Source organism: Pongo pygmaeus, chromosome 4 (assembly GCF_028885625.2).
Source record: "Pongo pygmaeus isolate AG05252 chromosome 4, NHGRI_mPonPyg2-v2.0_pri, whole genome shotgun sequence".
In the NCBI taxonomy this organism is placed as follows: Eukaryota; Metazoa; Chordata; class Mammalia; order Primates; family Hominidae; genus Pongo; species Pongo pygmaeus.
Window position 1 is genome coordinate 24921413 of NC_072377.2, and position 27418 is coordinate 24948830.

A 27418-nucleotide genomic window follows, 5' to 3' on the forward strand; every position below is an offset into this window, starting at 1 on the left:
TCTAAGAGCCCTCACTCTGCCTCTCACCTACAGTGCCAATGAGTGTCAGAGAAGCAGTGTGGACAAGGAGTCCCAAAGGAGAAACTGAGTCTCCCGGAGATCTCTGGGACTGGCTGCCATCTAGAAACCCCACAGAATCCCCATATCCATTTATTTATTCATGCATTTGACCAAGGCATATCTACTAAGAGGACACAGAGCTGAACAAATCAACCTTCTCAGCCATAAAAAGCTCGCTTCCATTTTAGTGGAAAGATTCAGACAAGTACAATAAATAAGTAACACAGCAGAAACAAAACCAGCAAACTCACTGTCAGCAAGAAGCTTGATTTCACTGAGAGGATATCAACAATAACCACATGGAAAAAGTAAAATACAGAGTATATTGCATGTAATAAATGTTCAGAAAACACCAAAACAGGAAAACGGCATAGGCAATGTGGAGAGATTTCTATTTTAAATTGGAAAGTCTGGGGAAGCCTTCCTGAAAGAGTTATTTTGACTAAAGAACTGAAGGAAAAGAGAGAAAGCCTAGTTGATCTCTCTCTCTTTCTCTCTCTCTCTCTCTTCCTCTCTCTTTCTCATCTATAGACATAGATAGACATATTTATGTGTGTGTGCATACACACATATATAATCCGTTTATATGCACACATATAATCCATTTATATGCATTATATACATGATATACATGTGTATACACACACACACAGATATAAACATCTTTCATGCATAAGGGACAGCAACAAGTAAAGGCCCCACCCAAGGTAGAGACACGACGGAATGTTATATGACCAGCCTAAAACTAGTATGACTGGAGTGGTGTGAGTCCTGAGAGAACAAAAGAAGATGAGGTTAGAGATGAAATGCAGATCCAACTGCATTGGCTTCTTGCCAGCTCTTGCAACGTCTTTGGCTTTTACACCAAGTGAGACATTTGCACAGAAGACTAACATGATCTCATTTACTTGGGTTGAGAGAGATTGAGGTGCAGCAAGCACAGAAACAAGCAGACCTGCTTGAAGGCTACTCAATTCAGTTAGAACGAAGACTTCAGAAAATGTCAGCACAAACTCAAACTCAAGTCACAGCTGACCTTTGACAAAACATATTAATTTGATGTGTGAATGATTGACAAAATTTTTCAGCTTCTAAATGTTATGGGAAAGAGTATGCATGATGAATCAAGAATATATTTGATCGCAGTTTGGCTGTGAGAATTGGCAAGGAGGGAGAAGAAAGGGCCTGAGGGAAGAAGGGACATTTTCCTGGCTAGCCACAGCAAATTCATTAGCTCTGTTGATATTGAAGGATCAGTTTTAGCAGGCTGCAGAATTTGGAATGCATTAGCATGGATGAAAATTTGTAGATCAGATTACCTCATTCAGATCACTCTAGTGCTCTGATTAGAGAATGGATTACCATTCTACAGTCCAGCCAGTTTTGACAGTGATAATCATCAGGCAGTTAAAATCTGCTAATATAAACTTTTGAATACAGACTCTAACTCCTCTTCAGGTCCCCAGGACTTAACAAAATCCTGGGACAGATGTGGTATTTATTGGTGGTGGTAGCAGGGAGGCTGTCAATATTCAAGAGACAGCAAGCATTACTTCATGTATTTTAATCACAAAGAAATAAAAGTATAGGTAGTTAGGGGAAACAACCCTCTAATGTCAGGTTTATATTTTACTCCCATATTGTTAAAAATAAAATCTTCACTTAGTATCATTCCATTTTGTAAACTTTTAAAAGGTTAGAAATTATTTAATTTAATCCTTTTATTTTCAAGAGGATTCTGAGACCACATAACGTGATGTGACTAGCATATCTGACCTCAGTGGTAGCACTTTCTAGGACACATAAAACTGTGAGATAGCTTCAAAAAGTGTTGTTCTTATAATGCCAATTGTAGGGAAAAGGGAGAAAATGCTATGCCTCTGCCAGAAATGAGAATTATTTCACCTTTCCTTTGTGTCATGCAGGAAGAAGATATGACTGGGAACTAGAGCTACTGGATCAGAGCAGCCTCACAGCACTCATTCTGCAGCCAATTCCAATCCAGCAGTCCTGCAGACGCAGGGAAGCTAGTCAGGCACACTCCTGGTGGGGGTACTAGTTTTATTTAACAGTCTTGAACAGCTGGAGAGCACAATGCTAACGACCACTTGAGCATGAAAGTGTCTGATCATTGCATATAAAATATGACATGCAATGAGGAAAAAGGGTAATAACAATATACCACAGAACAAATGTACAGCACCAGGCCAAAATGTGTAAATCGCATAACAAATTTTTTAAAAGAGAACTGTCATTGTAACGTGCATTCTTAAAGTGGACTATTTCTTTCAAATCAGAAATAATTTAAACAATCAGAGAAATTCTCTCTTTTCAATCACCTCAAACATATGTAATTGGAAAATGATGCAATATTAGCAACAGAGAAATAAGAACATCCCCAAAAGAGAGATTTTCAGGTCCAGCAGGAGTTTTTCAATGGCATTTAAGCATCATGTGAACAAAAATATTTATAAATTGAAGCAACACTGAGGTCTGAATATCTCTTACCTTGCAGAAAAGGAATGCTATCAGAAACAAAGCAAGTAGAAGGCAGTTCTGTATTCCAAATGCAGTTACAGGGTGAGCTGTTTTTAAATAACAGCATATGTGTTTTTAGGGATTTGCCTCGCAGCATGTGTCTCTTTTTTTCACATAACTGTCAACTATACCAGTGATGAAAATGAAAAATGTATCACTCAAAACTTTTTTTTGTTTTCTGAACTGTACTTTATCTAGTGAGAAATGAAAGTTCTCTCTCTCTTTTTTCCCTAAGAAATACATTCCTGTAACATTTCTGTACTATCAAAGTATAACAGCAGGTTGAAGGAAACACAGGACATAGCCAGATACCCACACAGCAACTGTTTTTTGCTTGTTTTGTTTTTTGAGAGCTCACTAGGTACTCTGAAGTCTAGTAGAGAAAAAGACTCTGTCATCAAGGAGCAGTGTCCTGTTATGAGGAGAAACAACTTATAAACCAATAACACTCCTCTTCTCTGCACTGTTTCCTCCATAGCACTTATTACAAATAAGCCATATGAAATGTTTTTCTTATTCACATTGTATTGTCTGATGCCACCCTTGAAAGTAAACTCTATGAGGTCATAGATTTTCATCAATTTTATATATGGATTTTTCCTCACTGCCTCAAGCAATATTTAAATAAATCAGATAATAATTATCAAATATTCCTATTAATTCTACAAATTATGAGTAAACAACATGTACAAAGAGATAGGAAAATTTAATTCCCTCTGAGACATGTAAAGAGACTAATGATGAGGTGACACACTGGGTATGGTGATCTCTAGGTCCTAGAAAGTTTCCATGTCAGAATAAGAAATTGCATGCCTAAAGTCTAAATGACTTCATTTTGTTTCTTGTCTCATTAACCACCCCTAAAGTATTTCTTAAAGTAATTTTGTAGTTTCATTTCTGAGATTCCAGGTTCAGAATGGAATTTAGAACCAATTCTTCAAAGTGCCAATGTTTGATGAAAGCAAACTAAAATCAAGAGGTAGTAAGGCATATGTTGAAGGTCTCTTGATTGGTGAAAAAGGCAAGTCTGGAATCCATATGCTGAAATGCTCATCCTTTCTATCATTAGCTTCTATCAACCATGTGCCTGCATGTTCTCACACAAAGAACTGCATTGCCTCAAAGAAATACAATAGAGCTGGAAAATGCTAACAGGAAGACAACTAAACTATCATTAAAGAAAAGAAGCAGCTTTGTAAAGGAAGACCTTAAAGATTAGCATCTTCAATCTGGAAACTCTGACATCTATTAAATCACGAAGAAGGTGAAGAGTGTAAAAGCCAAGCTATCCACAAACTTCAATTATACTAGGTCTTAGGGCACCCTTTGAAGTTTAAAAGAGATAAATATAGGAAAATAATGGGAAGTGCCATACTACTTTATTTATTAGGTAGAGTGCTCATGGAAGTAACACAGGCTGAAAATATAATAGGTTCATAAAAGGTTTAGATAAAAAACATGCAATAAATCAATTCCAGACTATTAAAGGGAATTGGCCCAATATACCGTTACTACCACTTTTATCTTTGTCAAAGTACAGAACTCTCCTTGCTCTTTAGTTATATTGGAAGTGCTTAAGCTTGAACATTGTTGCACTGATATTAAAAAACCAGGTGTCTTAGTAATATGAACTAAATAGCAAGAGTAGATGTGATGCAATACTCTACACACAAGGCCGAGGTGAAATTTCCAAGTGACTATTACAGTAATGTGATTAGATATATTAAACACTCTCTGAACACACATTTTTCTCAAGTGTGTGTATTACATCTTTAAATTTAGATGCAAGATCTGACTGAGATCTATCTATTTATCTATCCGTATACATATATATTCATATATATATACATATATATGTGTATATATATTCACAATTCACAAACATGAAAATGTATCAAAGGCTATTTCCCTTCTAGGTGTGCAGTTTAGATTTTGGTACATAGTTTTAGGTTTTGGTACATGGCATCATTTTGAAGCATCTTAGGCTCTTGGTATCAAGGATTTATAAAGTTCTCCTACATCACAAAATTCATTACATTTGTAAGTATTAATCTTTGTTGCAGAATAAAATACTTTCATTATACATTATTCTCTTTAGCAATTATGATCTGAAAAATTTTTACTAACCTTTAAGAGAGAATTTATTTATCTTGGGCTCTTATGTTGAATCATGTTCTCTTATCATGATTCTTGCTGCTACATTAATATGAATTACTTGTAGAATAATGTTGCTGGAACACATGTAAATTAAACATAAAAGCTCATCATGTAAACATTTGTGCTTGTAATGCTTACAAAGTCAACACAAAAAATAAAAATAACTGCAAACACAAATCACAAAACCAATGGCCATTCGAATTCATGTTAATTTTATGGATCAGATTCTTTTGGTTCCCAAAACAATGTGGTTGATGACTATGTGAATATGGCACTGGGAGCTAACAGAGAGAGTTTTAGACATTGGTAGGCTTGAAGTAAACTCTTGATTCATTTTTTCTCTATATGGGAAAATTTTCACATAATTCTTATAATTCACCATTACCTAATTTGAGGCTTATTTGGCAAAAACTGATAAAATATATAGTATGTCTTTATCTGGTCCTTTTTCAGAGGCCTCAAGGAGGCATGACAGGGACAATAATCACGATGGAAAAGCAAGTCCTAAAATAACATGAAAGTAATTTGATAGAAGAGTTACCCACGTTAAGCATGATTATATTAAACACATTCATAGTAGCACATGAAAGTTTTCAAAAGTCATACAACTTGAATCAGGTTTGAGAAACACTATTTTATACCATAACTTCGATGTAGATTTCTAATAGTAAATTTTTATTAAAAAACATAATCTAGCTGGGTGTACTGGCATACACCTGTAATCTCAGCTACTCGGGAGGCTGAGGCATGAATCACTTAAATCTGGGAAGCAGAGGTTGCAGTGAGCTGAGATCATGCTACTGCAATCCAGCCTGGGCAACAGAGCAAGACTCTGTCTCAAAAACCTATATATATATATGTATATATACACACACGTATATATATGTATATGTATATATGTATATATGTATATGTATATGTATATATGTATATGTATGTGTGTATATATAGTGTGTATATATATACATATACATATATAAGTGTACATATATACACATATATGTGTATATATAAAATATATGTGTGTATATATGTGTATATATAAGTGTGTATATATATGTGTATATATATGTGTGTGTATATATATATGTGTACATATATATATTTTTTTTTCCTTTTATGGTTAAAGCCACATGAAGAAAAAAATGCTGCTGAATATTTTTCCGGTAATAGCTATTCAGATTGCTAAAACTCAGTGAGGGGTGTGTGTGTGTGTGTGTGTGTGTGTGTAGTAGTTTGTGTGGTAGTGTGTGTGGTGTGTCTGCATGGTGTGTGTGGTGTGATGTGTATCTGTGTGTGTGAGGTATGTGTGTGTGTGTAGTGTGTGTGTATGTGGTGTGCTACTTTATGTATGGGGACAATGAGTGGTCAGCTTATGTTATAAAGATGAATTTAGAATTTAGAATCTTTCATCTTTCTCCCGCACAACAGACTTCATGATGATCAGCAAGTTTTTAAAAGTTAATTAGTTTTCATTGAAAAATTAATCCATACTCATAAAAACAATTTCTAAAAAAATTAAGTACAGTGAAAAACAGTCCTCTAGATGCAGACATGCAAATCCCTTACCCTTCTACCCAGAAGCAACCATTGTGACTACTTTCCTGTATATAATTAAAAATATTCTATGCACATTAAGTAATATCACCATATGCCTTATTTGCCCTACTAGGAACATTTAAAAAAGTAAACTATTATATAACGCTGAAAGGATGACATGAAGTTCACTGAGGAATTTATGGCTACTTTTAAGTTAGTTTTAGTGACATTTTCTTACACATAATACTAATCTTCTCACTACTTTGAATACATTTTGACAACTCGATTTTACATATTAATAAAATAAAATAGTGTTTAAAATATGACACATTTGGTGTACTCTTAAATGCTTAAATCCTACTTAATTTTAGGGCAATTTTCTGTCATTGAAAAGGAAAAAAATAAGTCACCAATAAATAGAAATTTTATAAAAAGAAAAATATAGAGTGAAATAATAGATCACATATTTTTTCCTCTCAGGAATACAGGCATGTATATTTAAATATGCAATAGCGGTTAAGAATGGAGGAGCAGGGACCATATTATAAGAGTTTCATTCTGGCTCTCTTGTTTACTAGCTTTGTGATCTGTGAAAGTCATCTAAACTTCTTTGAGCCTCAGGTCCCTCATTTGTAAAATGGAGATGATAATATCACCTGCCTCCTTTGACATGATGATGAAAGGGAATACTAGAGGCAAATCACTCTGTACGTTGTCTAGTATGTAGAAAGTGCTCAATAAATTATAGCTATCATTTATTTATTTGCTTTAACACATTTTAATAGCAGAAAAAACATCTACATATAATCAGTATTAGTGAAAGCACAATGATAGCTTTACATATACGAACAGTATGTACTGCACAGCACACACGCACACCACACACACGCTAATATAGTATATGTATTATCTCAGTTAATTAGAAAAAATAAACTCATGAAGTTGATATTGTCCAAGTTTTTATTTTACAGTGAGGAAAACTTTGGCTACTCTTATGGCATCGTAGTAATGACACAGGAATGGGAATTTTAAGTATAAGCTCTACATCATATTTTGCTGATGACCAGCTACAAGATTAAGAGCAAATTGTTTTCCCAGGGGAAATAAAAACCACAGAGTTTGAAATAAATAATGCCTTCCCCGGTTACACAGATAAGCCTGAACTGAGGTAGGATTTAAACAAAACTATCTTGCACATCAAAGACTCGTCAGCGTGAACATCAGTAGTTTTAGCAGCTACAAAACACCAGAACACCAACAGCATAGACGAGAGACAATTAGACTTTCATCAGTGGGAGAAGATGCTATACAGCAATCAAACCAAAACCATGATATTTTAAAGATATTAAAGACATTTTAAAGCTATCTTTACTGGAAATGTAGTGGAGACAAACTGCAGACACCAAGTGGTAATTCAATATACATATGAATTTGAGAGCACGTATGAGAAAAATGCTAGGAGTGGAGAACAGTTTAATTCCATTGCCACCCCTCAGTTTGGCTTATCTGAAAGAAAAGCTTCTGGTTGACTTTGAAAGCATTTGGGTGTATATTAACACCAACAGCCATGCATATAAAATGACAAAAACAGAGGTTGATACTTTTTTACCCTATTTGTCTCTTTGAACTTCTTTTAAGTGAAATTTTTAAATAATACCTCTTTTATAAACTTTTTCATTATGTCTGAACCCTTTAAGCTTGTATTCAAGTTTCTTCACAAATGTATTTTCTTAGCATAAACCCAGGTTGGTGTCTTAGTAACCAATTAAACTTCCATATTCATTCCTGCCTTTGCTCACAGAAATACAAATTCTAGAACACTTGCTGCCCCCCCACCCCGCTCCCCGCCTTGACACACAAACACACACACACACACACACACACACACACACATTCTATATATTTTCCAAGCCAAGGTCAAGTAAAAATTCCATGACCTCCATTACTTCAGTTTTCTTACTTATACTGATGATCCTAGTATTATATTTGTTTCTTATACTGCTTAATTATATGCCACCAAGTACTTCCATGCATTATTTTATTTCTCAAAGATATAATATGTCTCTTAGTTTTTCTACTATATTCATCTCATTGAGGCAAAGTTCTGTAGAGAATATGTGTTTAAAACAATAAATGGCTATAAAGCAAGAATCAATTTAACAAAAATCAAATAATTTGTATTTCTCAAAATGAGTAATATCCTCTACAATAAGCCTACTTTAAGGAATAAATACTTGTCATTTTCAATGTATTTAGAAAACTTTCTCTTTTAAAACTGATTTTAGATTCAGTTTATGAGCTTGGATATAGAAACATCTCAGTATTTTCTAGTTACAATTATGAACATCTCAATATTTTCTAGTTACAATTATGAATCTACCCAAACCACCCAGCAAGAATTTTAAAATATATTTCACCATACCATAACTTCAAAAATTCTGATTCAATAGGTCTTAGGGTGAGGCCAGTTGTATATATTAAGTGAAAAGGATAACAAAGAAATAAATAAAAAGCAAACTCATCAGGTGAAGAAAAAAACTGCTTTAAAGTTTCTCCTCTTAAAAAGATAATTGCTTTAGCTTAAAGAAGGAAGTGATAGAGTTTGGCTTTGTGTTCCCACCCAAATCTTATCTCAAATTGTAATCCCCAGGTGTTGAGGAAGGGGCCTGGTGGGAGGTGACTGGATCATGGGGGCAGTTTCCCCATGTTGTTCTCATGATAGTGCATGAGTCTCATGAGATCTGATGGTTTTATAAGGGGCTCCTCCCTCTTTGCTTCCTTCACAGGCTCTCTTGCCTGCTGCCATGTAAGACGTGCCTACTTCCTCTTCTGCCATGATTGTAAGATTCCTGAGGCCTCCCCAGCCATGCAGAACTATGAGTCAATTAAATCTCTTTTCTTTATAAATTACCCAGCCATAGGCAGTTCTTTATAGCAGTGTGAGAATGGACTAATATAGAATATTTTCCAGTGGAAAGAAAAACACCTTTTGGGTCTCTCATGAGTCATTTAATCTTTCAATTACTCAATGTTAGTATACCTGTCTGTAAAATGCAAACCATAATATATGTTCTACTTATATGGTGCATGAGTTTCCTCACTGAACATTTGCTACTATGTGGGAGATACTAGGCTATGAGTTGGGGATGTAAATAAAAATCAGAATGATCTTGGTTTTAAGAAAGTAAAAATATACAAAAGGAATAAGGCATGCAAAAAACAACTCAGAGCAGATGATGATCCACAGTAAAGACAGGTATAAATTAAGAGTGATGAGTTTTCCAAAGCTAGAGAGCCCTAGTGGCTGGAGAACTCAGGGAATATTTTAAGGAGGCCACACACAGGGGCTCACTCCTGTAATCCTAGCACTTTGTAATCCCAGCTAAGGCTGGCAGATCACTTGAGACCAGGAGTTTGAGACCAGCCTGGCCAACATGGTGGAACCCCATCTCTACTAAAGATAGAAAAAATTAGCTTGGCGTGGTAGTTTCTGCCTGTAATCCCAGCTACGTGAGAGGCTGAGGCATGAGAATGGCTTGAACCCAGGAGGCAGAAGCTGCAGTGATCCGAGATTGCGCCACGGCACTCCAGCCCTGGTGACAAAGAGAGATCGTCTCAAAAAAAAAAAAAAAAAAAAAAAAAAAAAAGAATATCAAGAATATCTTAAGGAAAAAGAAACATTTGAAAACTCCTTAAGTGTGAGTTTTAGCAGCCAGAACCTGAGGGCAGACTGATCAATAGAAACAAAATGAGAGAGATTAAAATAATAATAATAAAATAAATAAGCAGAACTCCTAGAAATAAAAACTGGTCTATTTGTCAATATCATGAGGCAAATTACAAGAGAGGCAGAGAAGCTACAATGAAGAAAGTATTAGAACAGATTAAAAAATTTGATTATTACCTAGTAAGCAGTAATATATGCTGATAATATTTAATAGGCATTCGTAATTGCAAAAAAAAAATACTCTGCCAAGTGCTTTGTAAGTTTCATTTAATCCTTTCAGCAAAGTTAGGAGGCAGCAACATTATTGTCCCATCTTCTAGACAAGGGAAGTGAGGTTTAGCTAGATTGAATACTTTGGCCAAATTTTCAAACTCCTTCCTTGGTGGAAGTGGTAAAACTCTTAGTAGATCTGCCTCAAGTCTGGAGTGAGGGCAATTTACCACTATGCAGTACTGCCTCTGGAAATGGGATTGTACCCAAGCATAAATATTGAGCTAGTGAGTAACACAAAGTGTCACTGCCTTAAGGACTTAGGTTAATCTCATCCCTGAAGGAAACCTAACACTGTATGTCATCAACTTTAATTCTTATAATATCCTATATGTTACTTTTCTGTGAAATTTCCATAGTATATTGTAATTTCTGACCTCTGGAAAACATCAGAAGTCATTTGAGGGCAGGAGGTCCAAATACGGCCGATTTTTTTTTATCATATCTTATTGCCTAACATGTTGCCTTCCTTATAATGAAAAATCAGTACATATTACTGAATGGATAATTGTGGGGAAAAAATCAATGAAGAAAAATATATTTCAGGAAGAACTGGAGAGGGAAGAGATACAGGCATGCAGATCAGCTCAGCTAGGTCTTTGGATTTGCAGACAGCCATGCCTCCTGGCTCATCAGCTTCATCTTTTAATACCCAGTGAAACAGTACTCACCTTTCAAGTCCCTCTTCAGCTTCCCATGAGTAAAAGACCATGTTCCCTCCTCCACATTTTCCTGAAACTCCAATCATATCGCAAGCAGAACACTAAATAATTGACAACTTACTTACTTTTAAACGTGGCTCTCTCCTACTATATTTCCATTTCACTGAGAAAGGGGACAAAAAAAATCTCATCTACATCCATTTCTCAAGTTCCTAGCACACTTTATAATATATATATTAAAACTCTAAAATGTTGTTGACTTGTGAAGGAAAGATGTAAATTGAACCTATTCTTTAGTGTGGAGTTGGAATCAAAAGGAAAGGATCATTTTTTAAATACAGATAGCATTAAAATCATTTGTCAAATAATTCTATTTGAGAGGAAAAAAGTTGAGATTTATAGAAAATACATTTTTTGTCTTAAGTTAGTGGAAAGTGAAAAGCAGTTCAAAAATGGTCCCAGGGTGATGGTTGACTATGAAAATCTCCCTTATCACTTGAGGATAATTATCTTGAATAAACAGGTTTGCTGTATTTTAGACAAAAATTGAGAAGGAAGTAGATATTTCTAGCTAAAATTATTTTGGGTTGTTTCTTGGTTTTTACTTACTTTGGGAGGTGCTTTCATATGCTTCTTTCTATATTTATGATCCATTTACTATTTATTCTGCAAAAAACCTTTGCCCTAAAATGTAGCACTAAATATGACTATGACATCATCAAAACGTTGCATGCAGATTTTAAACATTTCTATACTCTTATACACACCATTTCAATTTCTGTTCCCCCTTTGAAGTCGAAATAAATGCTTTATATATTCATTTGAAATAATACCTAGTGTGCAGCACTGCTGAGAAAAAAACTCCATCAGTCTTTTGAGAATAAAAGCAAATCAATAGTAATATCTCTCAGAATAGAAGCACTTTTGTTGACAGAAGGAGCATGGTTTAATGGGAAGCAAAGTGATCTTTGTTTTCAGTCAGACTATTGGGCTGTGCATGAGAAATGGCATGCTCTGACCACTTGTTCTACATTAAAGGGCAGTACGGCAGGTTCAAAATAGAGAAAATAATTTGCCTAATAGCAATGGACAACTCATAGCTTTAACACATAACATAGAGATCATTATTATAAGATTTGTATGCAATTTTATAAATTTGTCTTTAGTTCCCCTTTAGGGCTATTCTGTTCATTAAATCAAATCCTCCCAATGCCCCAAAGATGGGTGATACAGAACCTATTCACACGGTATCCTGTAATTGTGATTAAGCTATTCCATTTCCAACGTCACAACTGAAGTTTTACTCAGGTTTTGATGATGATGATGATGATGATAACGATGACGAGGAGGACAATGTTGATACTTTAGGATGTAACATCGATTGATAAATAGATATCACTATAGATATAGTTATACATATACAAATAAAGTAGGGGAAAATTTTGTGCTCATATATTCCTATAAGCTATATACAAAGACAATTTATTTTGATCAAATTTATTCATGTTTACCTTCAGATAATAAAGTAAAGAAAATAATGAGGAGTAAGACCACATAAGCAATCAATGACTATTCTTGACTTAAATACCTAGGTCAGTGCTTATTTTCATTCTCTAGAAAATAATTGTATTATTTTCTTTTTAAGTATAGGTACATACTAGTAAAATTACAAGCAGTAATTATAGGTCTTCCTCTTCTGCAAGTACGTTACTACTTTATAAAAAACCCAGTCAAAGAGGCTTGATATTTGGTGAAAATGCACGTTACACAAAGTAAAAATAAATTGTTTTAGAATTTATAAAAAAAGTAAACAAATTTGTCTCTTTGAACTTCCAATGAACCCACTGAAAAATGCATTCAATGACCAGAGTTTGCTGGTATTAGTTCTCTGCTTTTCTTGTAGGCAGCATATTTACATTTAAGTTTTACAAAATGCAAAAATAACAATAATTCAGCCCCTGGTTTCTTTGTGTTGAACACCAGAGGATTCTGAAAGGAACTTTTCCTTGAGAAGGTTAAATGTATGTCATTAAAGTTTACTTGTAACTGCACAGTAATATATTTTAGTTTAAAAATGATATCTTGCCTCAAAAATATTGTTTAAAAGATTTCATGCAGTTTTGTAAAACATTTGCTATAATGTTTTACAAAAACATTACAAATATTACATATTCATGTCAATATGTAAACATTAAATGGCATTCATTTAAAAATGATTCATTTTCAATGTCATCTTATAACGCTTAATGTAAATTCACATCTGTTTCAATGCTTCCAAGTGCAATGTTCAGTTGGAAAAACATCTAAAGCCAGAAAACATTGTGTCCTATAGAATAATAATTCTCAACATGACCACAAGGTGGCGCTCAACACCGAAATATGTTATTTTCCCTGTGGACAAGTGAATAGAATTTTACCAGAAATATTAGCAGCAATTTACCCTATAAATGGGTCAATACTTCAAAAACGTAAATTCATCTCAACCCTCTGATCACGTTGTGAAGCCTAATTTATATTGTTTTAAACTTCAGACATTCAAAAGAACACATCAAATGGTTGAAAACCTTTAAAGAATTTGAAGGATTTTGAAAAGAAATGATTATTTCAGTAGTCTGCATAATTAATTATTCAATAACCATTTCTTGGGCTTTAAAAATTAATTTCTCCTCTAATTTTGCACAATTTTATTCTCACTTTACTTCCAACTAAATGAAAGCAAAATAGATGCAAGTTAACCAACTTTGTCTCTAGTATGATTAAAGAATGTGAAAATTAAAGAGAAAGTATGTCAAAGTTTTTAGCCCTTGTAAAGTCCAATTCTAAAAGTATATATACATTTAGATGATCAATTATACTAAATGTAAAATGTGTAAAATATTAATAGAATATTTTAAATTAGCCATCCTGATGAATAAGCCATGAGGTTAAATTATTTTGCCAAATATTATAGTGAAGTTGTGAAAAAAAAGAATCCTATGAAATGGCCACAGCATTTAATCAAGATGATAAGAAAAAGATAACTATGACTCTGATTAAGCAGATAATACATGATTAAAGAGATAATACATGTAAATACATAGCTATGGCAAATACGAGCATTATCTTTACTATGCTCACCAAAGTATAACTTTCAGGTAGCTTTAGGAGTCTCTATTATAGCTTACCTCATCTTTACAAGTTATTGGACAAGATGAAGTGCTAAGTATGTCCTACCAGTATGTGAATGTATAAATAATATATTAATTATCCCTGAGCTATAAATAAAACTGAAAGAAAAATACTGTGATATAATCCTGGATTTTTAAAATAAAGCTTTTAAAAACATATTTATGAACCCATATAAATGTATATTTTATGACCTCAATGTATGTTTTCATGTGTTTATGTAATCCGTAGAAACCATTCCAGATGCTTTTTAAATTCACATATAAATAGAGCCAAAAAAGGAAAAGAAAAAACAGAAACAGTGGTTTCAAATTGATCTTCATATCACCTTGAATGCGAAGAATGAAAAGAATGAATGATCTAAATAAAACCTGTTAAATTTTTCACACTTTGCAGCAGGTTCTATGTCTTCATCAGACAGTTTCAGAGACCTCGTCTAGGTAATCGGTAGTCCACTGACCTTTCAGCTTGTAATATAGACTGCAGAATTATTCTTGAGATTTATAGGTATCAAAACTTTCATGGGATAATTTCTGTAATGCACTGCCTCTGTTCATCATTCTTTTTCTAATTCTCATTACTCTGACCTCAAGAAGGAGAATCTGTGAAAGGAAACATTACTGCAGTGTATTCAGAAATGGCTCATGTTTCACCTGAGTGAGTTTATGTGGCTCATGGACCTCACAACAGTTAGTCTCACTCTTTCTTATGCTTTTTTCCTCCTCTGTCTCTGTTTCGAGTCTTTCCTACCATTTTCAAAATTCGTATCCATCAATTCCCTAGTTCATGCAACACCTCTCTGAGAATGCAATTTAAGTTTTCAGGTTACATTCAAGTCTTTATGCAACTGACATTTTCACAATCATTAGAGAATGAATATATTTATAAAAGTTTTATATTGAGCCCTTTCCAATTACAATCATAGACTTATGAGCCCTTTCCAATTATAATAATAGATAAGTCAACTGTGTGCCTGGAAATGTGATGGTTCAAACTCCCATTTTTCCAAAAATAAAATTCAGAATGAAGAATTTATTGTCAGTAGAATTAGTAAGAGGAATTAGACTTAAAACACCAAGAATGTCTCACTTCAAGTAGAAAATTATTCCATAATACAAGTTAAAATATTTAAATATTTTAAAGTTGTAGCCCTAATGATATTAAGTGCTGTGGTAAAAGTACAATGCACTCAATATTCATTAAGCGTAGGTCACATGAATTAACATCTAATAATAATACCAATGACAGCAATACACAGCACTAGAACACCTATTGTGTATTAGGCATTGTTGTTAGACACTATAGTAATTGCTTATTTTAATCATGACAATTGCCCTATGATGTAAGTATAATTATTAACCCCATTTTACAGATAGAAAAAACTACCAGTGACATTAAATATGAAACATATGGTAAGTGGCACAGCTAGGATTTAAATCCAGACAGTCTGGTGCCACGATCCATGCTTTTATCTGTCAAAGGACCTTGTGAGAGCACTTAGGTTAGGGTCATCGCATTTTCTAAGAAAGGAAATCTCAGTGCTTCTAGAATGTAGGCTTATCACTGTGTAGTCTCCTATTAAACATGACCTTCCTCTGGTGTCCTCACAAAAACAGACTATTATATAGAAGAGTCTTTTTCACAGAGTGACCAAGTTTTAAACACAGTGGCTTCTATGAAGTGCTTATTTTCATTACTTTAGGAGTAAGGAAGCTCCTGTTCATAAAAATTTTCTGTATACCAAACTCCCATAACACACAATATACCTATATAACAAACCTGCACATGTACCCCTGAACCTAAAATAAAAGTTAAAAAAAGAAAGAAAACAAAAAAGTCAGCAATAGAAATTTGGGATACATTTGGCCTCCTGATACATAATTTTCCTGTAGGTTTCTTGATGGGGATGGGTATATTAGTCTCAACTTTGGGCCCTTGCTTTATCCCATATAGTCCCCTGTGTCTGCAAGATGATAACTGGCTGTTGCAAATCTGAAGTGCACCACAGATCACCAACCAAAAGGTGCTCCTAACGGAAGCACCAATTCAAAATCCATTCTCAGGGGTTGACGAAAGAAATCTTAGGCTACACAAAAATGTTATCTTGAACCAAACTGCTAACTCTGATATTTTCTTTAATGATGTGGTATGGCTATAAATGCAATGATGCAGCTTTAAAAATATAGATAAGTGAGCTCCTTGTATTAGTCACTTTAAAAGCACCTAGTACTTATCTTTCTTGTATTTATCAAAGCTGGAATATAACAAGTCCTGTGATTATTCATACAATGGCTCACAGTAGCAGAGGCTTTTGTTTGTTTCTCCCTCTTTCTCTCTCTTCCCAAGTTTGTCTTTCTGGGTGCTTGCACAGTGTCTGGCTTATGATAGGCACTTAAAGAATACTTGGCAAATGAAGGAATGAAAGAACGGATGAATGAATAAAATGCTTTTGAGGGGTTTCTTCGGCAGTATATCTAATGGAAGATGAAAACTTAAGACTGTGTTAGGTGGAGGATACATGACTGCCCATGATGTTCTACCATCTAATTCTACTACTATTTCATAAAAATGGAAACATTTAGAACACAACTACTGATATTTCCATTGTAAATTATATTATATTTAATTATGAATATCTCAGATTAGAACCTGCCTCTTCTCAAGGACAAAATTTGTACTAAATTCATCCTTGTATCTCCAGGTGTGACAGAAGGGAGTGGGTCACAGTAACTTCCCCCAAAATGAGTGAAATTAATTAGGAGCTAAAGAAAAATTGAGCAAATTATTGTATAGATAACAGGATACCAGTTAAATTAATAATAGAAACTGCAAAATAAAAAGTATAACACATATAATAATAAATAGCAACATATGATAGCCTAAAATCAAAAGAGAGTTATTTAATGATTGTGAATTTTAAATTCATAGTACTAAGCCCCTAAGTACTATCAAAAATTTCAAATTTCCATAAGGGTGTTACTGGAAACAGTGGTTCCTATGCAAAGTTTCATTTTGCTTCAATGAAGTACAAGGTTCTCCCTCATCCACACTTTTTTCTTCTTCGACCTACCTAGAAACAGGCTTGATCTAGCCTCTACTTATAAAGCAAAGTGATTAATTTCATTGCTCAAGTCAAGATTATTGTTGCCATTCACCTATTTTCTCATCTCCACTGGGCTGGATTTCAGATTTCATCCTCTATCGCGATGGCAAATCTAACTCCAAGGGGAGAAAAAAAATCAGTAAAGAAAATATTTTTCTCAACTTAGATTTTAGGAGTATTTCATTTCTGTCGTTTTTTTAAGTATCAATAGCAAGTACTTACGCCATTTGCAAGTTAGTGAAGGCTTATTAATTAATTTTTAAAATATTATACAGAACTATCTAGTATTAACTATTGAAAATTAGGATATATATTTTAAAAGACAGTAGCTAGAAGACAAGAGAGTCTCAGAAAAAGTAGAGTTCTCATTTATCATTTTTAATTGCATACAGCAAGAGCGGGGGGAAGTCACTTCTTTAGTGTAGAAATTCTGTAGAAAACCTCCACTCTTCACTCAGTAGTTGAAAACAAAAAAAAAAAAAGGAAAAAGAGACAAAGTGACAGTGCCTCTAAGTATATGTCTGTGCTTAGGATTCATTTTTTAACTCATCTCCAAAGGAATAACTAAAGTCTTGGTTGAGGGGGTAGATAAATAAAGATTTTCTGTAAGTTTCTACTCATGGAGAAATATTCAAATTTAGGGAGCTAAATGCAGGCAGAATAAATCTGCATGTTGCTGTTTTTCACTCTTCAGGGACTACATATTGAAAAATCACTCTGGTGACAAAATATGGTTCAAGACTACAGAGCAGGAATAACCCCCAACTTATAATGCTTTAAGAAGAAGTCAAAAAAGAAAAGAAAATATATTATAGTTGACTAAGCTAATAGATAATCATTGGATAATCAGCTTCTCATTTGATGTAATAAGTTGACATATATTTTACTCCAATAGTTTCTTTTCTTCAGGTCATCACTAAAGCAAATCAGTATCACACTGTTGGTTTTGAAAGTATGTAATTCCTGTTTTTGATCTTATTAGCAATAGATTTAAATTAGAGGTATAAAAATTTTAATGTTTTGGTTTATTTAAGGAAAATATTTTAAATAAAATAATTGATAAATACACTTTAGAGGTTGAAGATTTATATGGAAACACAAAACCCTTAAAACTCCTCAGGTAGCTTAAATATTTTCAAATCTATCAAAAAATAAGCCTATTAATTTAAAATTTACCTTTAGAAGTCAAATTATTTGGAAACATTATCGTGCCTCATTTAAATTTGAAGTTCGCTTCAATAATCACGAAAATTTTCCTTAATTCAGAAGTCCCAGAATTTACAATGGATTCAAAGGAAGTTTATTTGACTTAATTTTATTGAGAGTGGGGCTATATTTTTACGAAAGGAGAAACAGTTACATTTTAAAAGCTTGTATTAATATCATGTACAAAATTTACTCCAAATTTTCCAATTACTAGGGCAAATATATTGGTTGCCTTTGATCTATTCAGATAATGATATTGAATTTCAACTGTAATTCTTGTATTTATACATATTACATTAACCATAGAGAGAATTCCCAGAATAACTCAAGGTAGAATATTTACTATATTCAGTTTATTGATTATTTCATTTTGTTACATATTATGCCTACCTCAATTATTGTTACAGTTTCTGTTTCCCAAATTTCCAACTGGAAACAAAAGCAATGGTAGTTCTTTACTACATTTGCTCATTATATACTGGATTTCATTTTTAGATTCCAAACTGGTAATACTTGTTTCTTGCAGCAAAGAAGAATCAACATGTCTAGTGAAACATTGCTTTCTAGAAACATGTAATTTACGTTTATTTTAAAAATCAGGGCTCTGTCAAACCATTTCAATATCCTCTCTTACAGTAAATCAATAAAGATTCCTAATCAATAACTTATGCATTGAGCATAATAATTCATGCCTGTACATTCTACATTCTGATAATTTGGAGGAGTCATTTCAATAATAAATGCTGAATTCCCCTACTTGGCTTGCTAGTGCAGTAAACTACACTGGTGCCAATTTCAACTCCTTAGAAGCCTCAGTGTTACAAAATTTATAAAAGAGTTGCTTTCATTTAAAAGAATAGATTCTAGCCAACTGAACTGTCATATACTTTGTGCTATAATGCAAAGGATAATGTAATAAATGTAATGTATAATGTGGATGATAGAATACTGGCCATAAAAATCAAAAGATTTACAGAAATAAAACTTTACAATAGGGCAATTTTTTTTAAAGCACATGGGAAATTTATTCAAGGAGTTTTGTAATTGTTTTAAATGAGGAAGGAGAGAAAAGGAAAAAAGAGAGGGAGATGGAAATAGATACAGATTTACAGAAAGAGAGATGGGGTAGAAGAGAGAGAGAGAGAAGATGACCTGCTAAATTTACGGGGATCAGCAGGGCTCTGAAGTGTTTAGAAATGTCATTTAATGCTGAATTTCCTGTTGTGAAGCAATGTTGTATTATATCTTATAGTCTATTGTTTAATTCTGTCCTGAAGCTTGAAATGTCATTTAACTTTAATTTATATCATTGCATCATATACAGTATGTTGAATCAAGACTGCTTTCTTGAAAAAAAAAAAGATTGAAAATTGAAATCACGTGATTTGGTAAAGTGCTTATAATGTTTCTGACAAACTCTCTAAGGATACGAAACCCTTTACTGAAAGGCATTTTTATATGAAGGCATTTCAGTCTCCCACAGGCAGGCATTATTTTGAAGGAATGCTACATTTTATTTCCTAAAATGATGTAAAATGTGATTTTATTTTACTCCTTATTTAATTTGCAGCTTTCCCTTTCTTTAGTTCCAACTCCAATATGGTTAATGTTTAACCAATGTCTCTTAGTCATAAAGCGTATAGGTCATCACTTACATTGCAAGAAAGAAATCGGATAAAAATATAAAGAAACTGGTGAAAATAAAGCACTTTCATTCTTAAAAAAATCAAGAGTTACTTTTTTGTGAGAAGTTGCATTGATAATAAGAGTTAAGCAAAAGTTGTATTAAAAATTTTTAAACAGGTCAGATTATTTCAACTCATCATTGTTAATATTTCATTAAGAATAATACATTCCCAGAAATCTACAAATTTAATGTGATGGGTCTTATTTTTTGACAATATGTGTCTACAGTTAGTTCAAGTGAGTGATGACAAAAAGGTATAGGAAAAGCAAAATGGCCTTATATGCTTTAGGTGCCCTTATACTCAAGAAAGACAGGACAACTGGATTGTAAAAGGGCTCAAGGGCTCATACGAAAATGTCAAGTGAGGTGAGACTGCTCTACAGTCAGAAAAGAAGAGGACACAGGCAACCCAGAGCTGATATTGTTATCTTAGAAAACAGGCAGTGCTTGGTAATTGTTTGAAATTGTCTCTTGTTCTTATGCATGAAAAAAAATCTGTAATTTTGAAGGTTGAACTTATTGGGGTAAATGCAGAAAATTATATGAATGCTCTGTGAATATCATCCAAAGGTTTCAATTAGGAAAAAAAAAGGCAGATTTTCTTTTAAATTTAGGACTTGTATTTTTTCTGTAGATTTCAGATTATTGTAATTATGACAAAACAATATACTTTTGTGAACTCATTGGTCTGTACAAGTGTCAAGAAAAGATAAATAGATTTGTCTGTGATAATTTTCAGTTTTTCAAATATGCATCTATAGTGTCATTCCGAGAACACTTCTTTTTACTACTTAAAATATCATAATATGAACCATATATTGTACTTAGTATAATGCTTAATCAATTTTACCATTGCTCAGTATACGTCTCAGAAGGATGAGGAAATTTTTCTTGCTACTTGGTTTTTAACTTCAATCTATTCCAGACATGACTATTAAATATAATATGGTTAGTAAATTGTCTCTTTTGAAACCCTATTCCAGATAATATGTTGGGTTAATCGAAAGTAGAGTTTTCAAACATAGACCTGAAATTTAGAGATCAAATATCTGCATAAAATTACTTATAATTGGCATAAATAATTTTAATGTTTTTCTACTTATAATTTCAGTATTTTACAAGTACTTCTAATGTGACAGCAGTATTAGAATGTAATTTGCATAGTAGAAATAAGAATATAATGTGGCTAATGCTTTTAATACCCAAGGGCTACACTAGAGATAGTAGGGTTTGCATCACTGATTTGTATTAATTGCTTACTATGAAACACTATTACTGATAATAACACTTAACAAGAATATGGTTCACTTTGCTGCTGATTCAGCATCATCAGAGCAAATACTGTTGCTGTGCTGCAGCCTAGTGGAATGATTTGGTATAAAAATGACATATTCCAGTAAGACGTGTTATCACTTGCTGCAAAGTAGGTTAAGAAACATAGGAAATCAGTCATAAGCACAGAAATCCCCCAGATAGTATATACTTTGCCTCAGTTATTTGCTCATAAAAAAATTAAGTAAAGGTCAAGAAATTCACCCTACTTTTTATGCAAGATTCACATATTTTAGAATTAACCTTTCCAGTTTCAAATAGTCTATTTTTCAACAAGAAAAAAAAAAAACCTCTTCCAGATTACACTAACTTTGTAAATAATGTGTCAGAAATATCACTCTAAATTAAAGTCAATTTTTTATCCTCTTTTTTTCTTTTTTAAAGAAAACCCCAGTGTGGGTAAAAATCTAACAATGAAATATTAAATTGATTACCTGCATAGTACTGTTCTAATTAATAAACAGTTTCTATAAACATCAAGGAACATCACCTAGAGCATCAATCGGGTACCAAACAATTTAACCATTGACTTCACACATATGCATATGTCGGTGGATGCTCATACAGTTTACCTTCTTTTTTCCCATTTCCCAGAGATTTTGGTTTTGTTTGTTGTTTTTTTTTCCCCAAACCTTTAAGTGTATGGAATTCTATTCTTTGATTGAAGTCAGGGAAGGCATATGCCTTCACCAGAGAAGTCCATTTGTTCACAGCAAGTATTTGAAACCCAAGAAGTATCTGATTTAATGAAAGCAGACACTGACTCACACTTTAATAACACAGCCAAAAAAAAAAAAAAAAAAAGTGAAAGAAGCATTTCTTTATATTTTTATCATCAGAATGGGTTTGTATCTGATGTGTCCCTAAGGCACAGATCCACGCTGTTTATACTTGTGCACTCTCCAGTCTCTTCACCACTTCCCTCCCCAAATAAACCATTACTTCCTTATGCATTGCACATTGAATACATATGTGCCACGTTTAGTACACTGGGGGGAGCAGGGGGCAGATTATCTATGCCACTTAGCATTTACCTATGTTTCTAGGACATAACCTCTTCCTTTCTTCTTCATCACTTTTAACTAAAAATGAACATACGGCTCTGTCAATGACATAATGTTTTCATGAAAGTTCTACTAATTAAAAATCCTCACCATACCAGACCTAAAAAATGAGCACACTCTTGCCAAGTGTTATTCACCACAGAGAAGCTCTTGTAGCTACGTTTTAAAGGAAGATAGAGAGGGGGATGGTGTGGAGGGAGAAAGTCTACTAACATATGCATTGAAGTATAACAGTTGTCAACATCAGAAGGACAGATTATTTTTAATATAGATCCTTCAAAAAAAAAAAAGAGGAGAAAAAATAATGTGTCTCCAAAGAGCTGAGAAGTAATGGATGTGCAGTTTTGGATAATAGAAGCTTTCACTGGAATGAAGGAATGAAGGACCACAATTATAGGAAACATCTGTTTTTTCAAAGCAAAAGACGATAGGTCATTTTTAAAACAATATTTGTCTTTGTACCTGTAGACTCCCCTTTTTTCATAATAAAGAGACAGTAGGTTTTTATTTTAGTGGCATAAAAACAATTTCAGACTACTGCTTTTGCCCATAGTTACGGTGCTATCAATAGTTACTTGTTGGGGACATGCATTTATACTTGCAATATGCTGCATTAATTTAACACCACATAAAATATGGATTTTATTGCAGCAGAAACAATAAATGCTGCAACTGTTGACTACATGCATTTACTCTCCCTCTCTTTACCTCTCCCCCCCAATACTACTGACTCAGATATAAAATTGAAAATAAGAATTCTACCTATTCTATTTCTGATGAATGTCAAATCTATTGTATTTATGTAGATGCTTAGTGTCCATTGACAGCTTCAAGGAATCTGTCTTCTGCCTGTCATTTCTCTTTATATTGAACGTACAATGAACTATGACTATGAATAAGTGCAGAGTGAATCCATTCATATGGAATGCAAAGTAATGTTAGATGATGTTAGAGTTCACAGCAACAATGTTATCTCTTGAACTAATTTTTAAAATAAAAATGAACAAGTCTGGGCAGGACTAATTCACTTCATAACATTTTTTAGCATTTGTTCCAAGTGAATGAATTCACAAACTCTAATATCATGACCCACTGTTGAGCATAACATATAATTTATGCAGCTTTACATTGCCTATATAGATATTCGAAGCAGTTGTTTCTAGAATTAAATATATAGAGTTGTATGCTTATTTATTTAGGTATTTAAGATAATTATTTTGAAATAATTGCTAAACACAACTTAAAAACAAACATTTATCTCCTCCCTCTCCCTCCCCACCCCTCAAGTGGAAGAATATATAATACCTTAACGGAGTTAAAAGAAAAGAGGTGAAGTCTTCCTACCTTTTTTATCAGCTTCTGGATAATGGAAGTTGGTTCCAGCCAAAATAAACCAGGAGAAATTGTCACTATGTCTCCTTTTTGTTTGTTTTCGGCTGTTATTTTCTATCACTGATTCTACTTCAATCTAACTCAAGCTCTTTCTCAGCATCACTTTTAACTCTGGACAGCAGGGAACCGAAGAAAACGGGGGCGAGCTCTCTCTCTCTGATTGGCTTTCATTCAGTGCTTCTGATTAAGGGGAAAGGAAAAAAAAAAAAAAGGAAAGGGGTGAAAAAAGCTCTTCCTCACACGGAGAGAAAGGTTCTGCTGATAGAGCTGCAGCACTCGCCATGGGAAGGTTAGAGACTGTGGAAGTGCTGGCTTCTGCGAGCACACAGCGATTTGCAAGTGAATGCGAGGGGAGGGCGCATCCGAGAGGAGGGCTTTGCTTGAAAGGCGTCCCCTCCCCCGCAGGGCAGAAAGACTCTCTGTTTCAAGGCTAAGGTAATCAGCCCAATCTAATCCGCCTGTGTCCGTAATACAATCTCAGGAACAGGACTGCTTCTTGCAATTTTTTTTTTGAAAAGATAGTTCTTCTGGAATATATATTCCTGCACCATCCTTTCACCAGACTACGGAAATCCAAGTATTATCGGAGCGCCAAGTCAAATTGCAACCAGATCTGATATGTTACCAGAGTGATTTTTCGTTGTGGTTTTAAATGCTTATTTATTTTTTGCTTTCAGGGAACTTTCTCGGCTTGATTTTCCAAATCCCTTTTCTTGTTGCTTATTGTCATAGGAGTGCATACCTCTCTCATCATTTTGGAATGTCCGCGAGCCAGTCTTCTCTGCCTAATCTTTGCATTTTAATACTTTATAGATAAAATATTTTATTAAAAATGTAAATATATAATTAGTGTTATTAAAATATTTAGACTTTGAACTTGACACAGTTTCCTTTTTTCTTTTTAACGTTTTTTTCTCATAAATATGAGTTTCATACCCAAATGAGTGTGTGGACAGATGTAAATACATTTGGATTGTTCTATCTACTTATACATCTAACTGTCTCGCTATTTATCTATCTCCACATCAAATTGCAATCAACCAAACCTTACCAAAGGATGTCAGTATAGCTCCACAAAGTAATTAACATCTTTGCATTTTTCCGGCTACAGGTGAGATTCCTTTTAAAGTGCCATCCATAAATAAATTATATACACATATACATACATATATGCACATAAATACATATATGTCTATTATAGTTTTAAAGCTAGAGGAGAAATTACGAAGATCATTTTGGCCTGTTATTATTATTATTATTTTAGCAGATAATAATGCTCAGAATGTTAAATTGTCACAGGACTAACTGGAGGCGGGGTCAAAGCTGTAATGCCATACTCCTACTTCCGGTTTAGTATTGTTTCTGGTTGCCATACTGCCTCCTCTGTACCTATTTGATCATTCTAACAGTCAACAGGCCCTTTATATAATCAGCACAATGAAAAAGGAAGAAACTCAATCTGAGGGGAAAAAAAGAAGTGAGAAGGAGATTCAAAATTAGATTCCAAAAAGGTTTTAATGTATCACAGTGTTATTATATGATGAATTTTACCAATTAGTTTTATATTTGAAAACACCAAACATTTCCACTGAGCTAAACAGCTAAAAGATATTTAGAGCAGAAATGGACTTTTGAAACTCTTAATTTTACAGATGATGGCATTAAGATCAGGAAAATTCTATGGTCCCCTCTAAAGTTTGATAATAATAGAGCTAGAATTCTGAATTATCACCGTATCATTTTCCCAGTTTTTGTTATGTTTTGTATGTTTTTTTCAACAGGGTGCCTTAATTTCAGAGTCAAGTGAAAATAGATATTCAATTTTTTACCTGTGATATGTATATTTGTGTGTATTTGTGTTTGCCTGGTATATGTGCGTATTCAATATAATACTGTTATTGACATGTTAAATTAGCTATCAAGAGAAATTTATAATATTTAATTAAATGCAGCAGGTTAGGTGCACACACACACACATTGTTCTCTTATTAAATTAACTATTTCCATATGTTTGTTTAGTGCTAATTTCAAAATATATGACTATATAATGTGAAGAATTTGGGGGTTACATTTAAATGGGTTGAGAAAATAACCAAAGGCTAAGATCTGAGGTAAACTGCTATTTCATTAATTAGAATACATGTTGAAATGATGTATTCCCAAAATAACATTTTCTGAATTATATAGAAGTTTATGCTTCTCTTACGTAAGTTTTTGGTTGGTGTGTTTATTCTGCCCTGTCTAGTCATCAGAAACTCAGGTTCCTTCTGTCTTGATACTCAATGTTTTTAAGGAAATGAACTCATTTATATGATCTAAGAGAGATCACCCCACATCTACCTTCTAGAAAAAGGAATAAAAGGAACAAGAGAAAGCTGCTCCCGTCCTTTGAAAAATGTGACCCTGAACATGTACATGTCACTTTCATGATCTCGTTGGATGGAATTTAGACACTTGGTCACACATTGTTGCTAGGGAGGCTGGGGATGTGGTATTTACTCTCACTATTTGCCCAGCTAAAGTCACTGGTGCTATTAGGGAGGTGACAGAATTGGGTACAAACAGCAGGACTGTCCTATTATAGCCATGTATTATAGAGTAGTATATTTTGTATAATGTACTTTTTTGGAGAAAAGCAAATTTTTATTCTAGTTTAAAATTAGAATTATGTCATAATGCTAGTGAAAGATATCTATACAAAATAATGTTAATAATATTTTAACATTTATGAAACAATTATCAGTTATTGCATTTTTTCTTTTTTTGATCAAGTAATATAATTAATAAATAATAGGCAAAGCATCCGTGTATTCCAAAGTTCAGGGGATCTAGTTATAGATATGAGAGAATGAAGAGGAAAACATTTGAACAATAAATGAATTCAACCCATTCACATTTTTCTTAATGCTCATCTCATAAAAGAAAGACTCTATATCTGAGATCAAATGCCATCCTATCGAATATATGTCCTAGTAATTCAAATTAATATAAAGAATAAACAGAACATTGACTAAAATGTAAAACTTCTGACAATGGGTTTTGTTTTATTAAACAATATTATTTTTCATATTCTTTATTTCACAATATAAATGAGTTAACTTGGGATTCTGCAAGTTTTTCTATTTCTTTATAATTTTCCCTCCAAATCTTATGTGAAATAGTCTTGCGAATTAGATAGGGTTTTCCTGTTGTCACCAATATCAGGAAACTGGTAGCACATGGGAGGTGAAATTAATAAATGAAATGTAAAAGGGATAGTAAACTCTCAATGAAATGAATGGGTCAATATCTTGCAGAAGTGTCCTTTAATATGAGGAGAGGCCATATATCAACTACAAGCAAATAAAAGTTGATGAAAACTTTTGCAAATATATTTCTATATACAACTTTTAAAACTAAATAGGAAATTGCACAGAAAATACCTTACTGCAATCATACGGCACTAAGAAAATTTGAAAGCATTCTATTATTAATATAATAATGGGACTCTATGATGGCTGATCTCTTCATTGCAAA

At 33.4% G+C, this 27418-nt stretch overlaps 1 protein-coding gene across 2 annotated transcripts in view; it reads right to left on the bottom strand.

Annotated features, from left to right (window-relative positions):
* CDH10 (cadherin 10) overlaps positions 1 to 24258 on the bottom strand; it is a 163069-nt gene extending 138811 nt beyond the window's left edge. The window contains exons 1-2 of one of the 2 annotated variants that reach the window (XM_063664684.1): positions 23855 to 24258; positions 4726 to 4829 (exon numbers count right to left, since the gene is read on the bottom strand). The gene's annotated coding sequence lies outside the window, so the exon portion shown is untranslated. The remainder of the gene's footprint in view (positions 1 to 4725; positions 4830 to 23854) is intronic. The other variant, XM_054489488.2, reaches the window with a different exon arrangement.
* Between the last annotated feature and the right edge of the window lie 3160 nt (positions 24259 to 27418).